We start from the raw sequence: 7,500 nt of genomic DNA on the forward strand, positions 1-7,500 counted from the left end.
AAATACACCTCCCGAAAGAGAGTATATGGTGATTCTTTTTATATATATATATATTTCGAAATACAACTGAACGTGGCGGAAGCGCACGGTGGTGGTCCAGCGAGGACACGCGACGACGGGGAATAAGAACTATTCGACCCGTTACGAATACGCATGCTCGTCCCGCACGATTTTAACACACACCGTGTTTTTCTCCAGTCGTCAAAGCGTTCGTGCGTCGAATTCGAAAAATAAAAAAAAAAGAAAAACACCTTTTCTCTCTCTCGGGGTAAAAGAGTCGATGTGTATTGTGTATAAAGGTTCTGCGAGAAGTCTCGTTTTGACGTGTGTTCCGCCGATAACGACGATCCTCCGAAACGGGGATACAGAAACGTTACACCTCACAACACGATCTCCGTCTCTTCTCTATAGCAGAAACCGATAAAAATACACCTCCCGAAAGAGAGTATATGGTGATTCTTTTTATATATATATATTTCGAAATTCAACTGAACGTGGCGGAAGCGCACGGTGGTGGTCCAGCGAGGACACGCGACGACGGGGAATAAGAACTATTCGACCCGTTACGAATACGCATGCTCGTCCCGCACGATTTTAACACACACCGTGTTTTTCTCCAGTCGTCAAAGCGTTCGTGCGTCGAATTCGAAAAATAAAAAAAAGAAATACACCTTTTCTCTCTCTCTCGGGGTAAAAAGAGTCGATGTGTATTGTGTATAAAGGTTCTGCTGCGAGAAGTCTCGTTTTGCCGTGTGTTTCGGTAACGACGATCCTCCGAAACGTACATCTCATTCGTAAGAGAGGAAGAAAACAATCTCCCTGGGGCCAGTCGGTAATATACCGACATACGACGTGTCGTGCACATCCGTCTCACGCACGGTATACAAAATATGAATAAAACGTGTGTAGTCTCTCTCTCTCTCGACTTCTTAATATTTTCTTTCACCTCTGACGCATCATTTCAGGTGACGTCGGGAGCGCGGGAAAAAAAATTTTTCTAAACACACGAAACCGTTCATCTCACGAACAGCCGAAAAAGTTGTCGCTCAGATCCATATCGCAGTGGAGCGGTATCCGCGGGCGGTCGTAATTGAACGACGCACGACGCCGCGAACACTCACGCGAGTCCATACAAACGATTCCGATCGTTTTGCAACAACTAGAACGTACACTGTCCGTGAAATTCACAGAATTTTCGCGTGTCCGCGACAAACGCCGACGAGACACCCATCGTTCGCTCGTACGTAGCATCCTTCTCTTAACCCGACTCAGAAACGTTCTTTGCGCCCTTCGGTAAAAAAACGTTCGATCCGAAGAGGTGAACGACGGCGGGGATTTGACAGAGCTACGCAAGCAGTGTATGGTACGTAAACGACCCTCAGCCAGGCGTGGTCCAGGAATTGTATCCGTGGACCGCAATGTGCGTTCGAAATGTCGATGTTCATGTGTCCTGCAGTTCACACGTTGACGCGCAATTAGCTGCGTTCTTCATCGACCCACGAGCCAAGTGATCCACCGTTCAGGGTAATCGTATAAATTTTATATTTCACATATATAATTTTATTCTCATTTGTTCGACCTAATATCTCTCTTCTTTCAAAGAGAAGATAAAAGTTGATACCTGAATCTCCGACCAGCGCGCGAAGGAGATTCAGGCGTCGCCTTGGAGACGACACCGAAGCCTTTCGAGACGAAAAACGTTCAAGTAATATGTATATATTTCTCGACGTTCCGGGCGTATAGTGCATTCAAAAACCCGCGAAAGACGCAGAAGACTCGCACGCGTGGAAACGACGGGGATATATTTTGTATCCTACCCGATACTGAATCCATCGCGTGCAGTCGACCCTCGCGTTCTTCCGATCAGACGCATCTATTGTTGCGCGCATGTTTTCGCGTCGCATCGCGCGAAACGTTGCACGAATCGTACCGATCGATCGATTGAAAGCAAATAATGAAAAAAGACTTCACAGCTGGCTCTTTGCCGGTCATTCGTCCCATGTTATCTCTTGCCGCGAAATTGGCGCGCAAGAGTTGGGTGTCAGACGCGCGGCTTTAAAACGAGCTTCACGGCCGGTCCCTTCGTTACCGCTTTCGTTCTTTCTCTCGGAACGACCATGAACGAACACGACGAGCGACGCTACGGCATACACACGTCCACGGATTCGATTAAAAAAACAGACTTCACAGCTGGCTCTTTGCCGGTCATTCGTCCCATATTATCTCTTGCCGCGAAATTGGCGCGCAAGAGTTGGGTGTCAGACGCACGGCTTTAAAACGAGCTTCACGGCCGGTCCTCTCAATTCCGTGTACGGTACACGCAAGATGCGGGTTCCACTTCCAGACTACCCGGTCCCTTCTCTCTACGAGAATCGATAGTAGAAGAACGGCTCGAAAACGCGTCTCAGAGACTAGGGGAAAAGAAGCGGTATGCGAGCGAAACGAAAACGCATTATGGAAACGTCGCGAAACAATGTTCGACGGTTGCTCGGTTCCAATCGTGCGGCCGTTTCAATTTCTCGTGCGCTTCACCGTCCCTCCGTAACTCTGGCCGATCGCGTATACCGAAGAGCCGACACGCGCAAAAACCACAGGCATTGTATACTGTATATATATATGTTACAGTCACAGCCTTCGCGCGTTTTACTCTCCGACGCGGGGTTTCCACGACGAAAGAGAGACAGTTTCGTGGCGGGTGACTCGGCCGAATCGCTACGACGGGTATTTCTATTATAGAACGAATCATCGCCACCCTTTACCAGTGCCCGACGAAGGAATCACAAGGTCATCTGGAGTTTACAATGCCAGCGACGGTAATTCCAACGAAGACCCGATAAGTCAACTCATCGTTCTATTTCTCCCCGTACAGAAAAGCGAATCGACGCTAACGCACCTCGCGCAAGCACGAACGTTCTCTTCGCGTGGATCATCCCATCGTCGAAAGATGTAAAGACGCATTGGAGATCGTGGTCTCTGGCGGGCTCATTGCACGCCCCACTGCATATCTTTCCTCGAATCGAGAATGATTCGTCCACTAAGGCTGCGAAACTACGCGTCGAGGAAACTAGGGGAAAGAAGCGGGATGCGAGCGAAACGACAATACATTATGGAAACGTCGCGAAACAATGTTCGGCGGTTGCTCGTTTCCTCCTGCGGACGTTTCATTGCTCGGGCGCTTCACGTCCCTCCGTAACCTTCGCGCGATCGCGTGCCCCGGAGAGCCGGCAACCGGTGAACCACAGGCGTATAAACTATAGTCTTCTATAGCAAGCCTTCGGCGGTTACTCTCCGACGCGGGGATTCCACGACGAGAGAGAATTTCGTGGCGGGTGACATCGGTCGAAACGCTACGACGGGTATTTCTATTATAGAACGAATCATCGCCACCCTTTACCAGTGCCCGACGAAGGAATCACAAGGTCATCTGGAGTTTACAATGCCAGCGACGGTAATTCCAACGAAGACCCGATAAGTCAACTCATCGTTCTATTTCTCCCCGTACAGACAAGCGAATCAACGCTATCGCACCTCACGCATGCACGAACGTTCTCTTCGCGTGAATCGTCCCATCGTCGAAAGATATAGCCGCTTGGAGATCGTGGCCCATCAAGTTCTTCCGTAACTCCTGCGCGATCGCGTACCCCGGAGAGCAGGCAACCGGTGAACCACAGGCGTATAAACTATAGTCTTCTATAGCAAGCCTTCGCGTTTACTCTACGACGCGGGGATTCCACGACGAGAGAGATTTTCGTGGCGGGTGACACGGCCGAATCGCTACGACGGGTATTTCTATTATAGAACGAATCATCGCCACCCTTTACCAGTGCCCGACGAAGGAATCACAAGGTCATCTGGAGTTTACAATGCCAGCGACGGTAATTCCAACGAAGACCCGATAAGTCAACTCATCGTTCTATTTCTCCCCGTACAGAAAAGCGAATCGGCGCTATCGCACCTCACGCAAGCAGGAATGATCTCTTCGCGTGGATCGTCCCATCGTCGAAAGATGTAAGACGTACAGAAATCGTGGTCCATCACGATTATTCGTAACTCTCCGAGTCGCGTATCTGAGAGTAGGACAAACGGAGAACCACAGGCATAAATAATACTATATGTTTCTTATATAGTTAGCCTTCGCGTTTTACTCTCCGACGCGGGGATTCCACGACGAGAGAGAATTTCGTGGCGGGTGACATCGGTCGAAACGCTACGACGGGTATTTCTATTATAGAACGAATCATCGCCACCCTTTACCAGTGCCCGACGAAGGAATCACAAGGTCATCTGGAGTTTACAATGCCAGCGACGGTAATTCCAACGAAGACCCGATAAGTCAACTCATCGTTCTATTTCTCCCCGTACAGACAAGCGAATCAACGCTATCGCACCTCACGCATGCACGAACGTTCTCTTCGCGTGAATCGTCCCATCGTCGAAAGATATAGCCGCTTGGAGATCGTGGCCCATCAAGTTCTTCCGTAACTCCTGCGCGATCGCGTACCCCGGAGAGCAGGCAACCGGTGAACCACAGGCGTATAAACTATAGTCTTCTATAGCAAGCCTTCGCGTTTACTCTACGACGCGGGGATTCCACGACGAGAGAGATTTTCGTGGCGGGTGACACGGCCGAATCGCTACGACGGGTATTTCTATTATAGAACGAATCATCGCCACCCTTTACCAGTGCCCGACGAAGGAATCACAAGGTCATCTGGAGTTTACAATGCCAGCGACGGTAATTCCAACGAAGACCCGATAAGTCAACTCATCGTTCTATTTCTCCCCGTACAGAAAAGCGAATCGGCGCTATCGCACCTCACGCAAGCAGGAATGATCTCTTCGCGTGGATCGTCCCATCGTCGAAAGATGTAAGACGTACAGAAATCGTGGTCCATCACGATTATTCGTAACTCTCCGAGTCGCGTATCTGAGAGTAGGACAAACGGAGAACCACAGGCATAAATAATACTATATGTTTCTTATATAGTTAGCCTTCGCGTTTTACTCTCCGACATGGGGATTCCACGACGAGAGAGAGTTTCGTGGCGGGTGTCTCGGCCGAATCGCTACGACGGGTATTTCTATTATAGAACGAATCATCGCCACCCTTTACCAGTGCCCGACGAAGGAATCACAAGGTCATCTGGAGTTTACAATGCCAGCGACGGTAATTCCAACGAAGACCCGATAAGTCAACTCATCGTTCTATTTCTCCCCGTACAGAAAAGCGAATCGACGCTATCGCACCTCGCGCGAGCACGTAACTACTCTTCGCGTGGATCGTCCCATCGTCGAAAGATGTAAGACGCACGGAAATCGTGGCCCATCAACGTTTTTTTGTAACTCTGCCGATCGCGTATCACAGAGCCGAGACGCACATACCACAGGCGTATAATACCGTTTTCTTTCGTATGGTAAGCCTTCGCGTTTACTCTTCGGCGCGGGGTTTCCACGTCGAGAGAGACATTCGTGGCGGGTGACATCGGTCGAAACGCTACGACGGGTATTACTATTATAGAACGAATCATCGCCACCCTTTACCAGTGCCCGACGAAGGAATCACAAGGTCATCTGGAGTTTACAATGCCAGCGACGGTAATTCCAACGAAGACCCGATAAGTCAACTCAACGTTCTATTTCTCCCCGTACAGAAAAGCGAATCGACGCTGTTGCACCTCACGCAAGCACGAACGTTCTCTTCGCGTGGATCGTCCCATCGTCGAAAGATGTAAGACGCACGGAAATCGTGGCACATCACGTGTTTTCGGAACTCTGTCGACCGCGTATCTCAGAGACGACGCGCGCGAACCACTGGCATATACTATTATATATCGCGTTTTACCCTCCGACGCGGGGATTCCACGACGAGAGAGAGTTTCGTGAGCGGGTTGACTCGGAAGAAACGCTACGACGGGTATTTCTATTATAGAACGCATCATCGCCACCCTTTACCAGTGCCCGACGAAGGAATCACAAGGTCATCTGGAGTTTACAATGCCAGCGACGGTAATTCCAACGAAGACCCGATAAGTCAACTCAACGTTCTATTTCTCCCCGTACAGAAAAGCGAATCGACGCAATCGCACCATACGCGTGCACGTAAACAACTCTTCGCGTGGATCGTCCCATCGTCGAGAGACGTAAGTTTTCATAGTATGAATTCGCGTTTTACTCTCCGACGCGGGGATTCCACGACGAGAGAGAGTTTCGTGAGCGGGTTGACTCGGAAGAAACGCTACGACGGGTATTTCTATTATAGAACGCATCATCGCCACCCTTTACCAGTGCCCGACGAAGGAATCACAAGGTCATCTGGAGTTTACAATGCCAGCGACGGTAATTCCAACGAAGACCCGATAAGTCAACTCAACGTTCTATTTCTCCCCGTACAGAAAAGCGAATCGACGCAATCGCACCATACGCGTGCACGTAAACAACTCTTCGCGTGGATCGTCCCATCGTCGAGAGACGTAAGTTTTCATAGTATGAATTCGCGTTTTACTCTCCGACGCGGGGATTCCACGACGAGAGAGAGTTTCGTGAGCGGGTTGACTCGGAAGAAACGCTACGACGGGTATTTCTATTATAGAACGCATCATCGCCACCCTTTACCAGTGCCCGACGAAGGAATCACAAGGTCATCTGGAGTTTACAATGCCAGCGACGGTAATTCCAACGAAGACCCGATAAGTCAACTCAACGTTCTATTACTCCCCGTACAGAAAAGCGAATCGACGCAATCGCACCATACGCGTGCACGTAACAACTCTTCGCGTGGATCGTCCCATCGTCGAGAGACGTAAGTTTCATAGTAAGCCTTCGGCGTTTTACTCTCCGACGCGGGGATTCCACGACGAGAGAGAGAGTTTCGTGAGCGGGTTGACTCGGAAGAAACGCTACGACGGGTATTTCTATTATAGAACGCATCATCGCCACCCTTTACCAGTGCCCGACGAAGGAATCACAAGGTCATCTGGAGTTTACAATGCCAGCGACGGTAATTCCAACGAAGACCCGATAAGTCAACTCAACGTTCTATTTCTCCCCGTACAGAAAAGCGAATCGACGCAATCGCACCATACGCGTACACGTAAACAACTCTTCGCGTGGATCGTCCCATCGTCGAGAGACGTAAGTTTTCATAGTATGAATTCGCGTTTTACTCTCCGACGCGGGGATTCCACGACGAGAGAGAGTTTCGTGAGCGGGTTGACTCGGAAGAAACGCTACGACGGGTATTTCTATTATAGAACGCATCATCGCCACCCTTTACCAGTGCCCGACGAAGGAATCACAAGGTCATCTGGAGTTTACAATGCCAGCGACGGTAATTCCAACGAAGACCCGATAAGTCAACTCAACGTTCTATTTCTCCCCGTACAGAAAAGCGAATCGACGCAATCGCACCATACGCGTGCACGTAAACAACTCTTCGCGTGGATCGTCCCATCGTCGAGAGACGTAAGTTTTCATAGTATGAATTCGCGTTTTACTCTCCGA

General features: G+C 49.7%; 1 non-coding gene across 1 annotated transcript; it reads right to left on the minus strand.

Annotated features, from left to right (window-relative positions):
• Positions 1-1,372: 1,372 nt before the first annotated feature.
• Positions 1,373-1,527, minus strand: LOC143175621 (5.8S ribosomal RNA). Its single transcript, XR_013000327.1, has one exon. It is a non-coding gene; the product is annotated as a 5.8S ribosomal RNA (ribosomal RNA).
• Positions 1,528-7,500: the final 5,973 nt, after the last annotated feature.

Source organism: Nomia melanderi, unplaced genomic scaffold (genome assembly GCF_051020985.1).
Source record: "Nomia melanderi isolate GNS246 unplaced genomic scaffold, iyNomMela1 scaffold0143, whole genome shotgun sequence".
Classification (NCBI taxonomy): Eukaryota; Metazoa; Arthropoda; class Insecta; order Hymenoptera; family Halictidae; genus Nomia; species Nomia melanderi.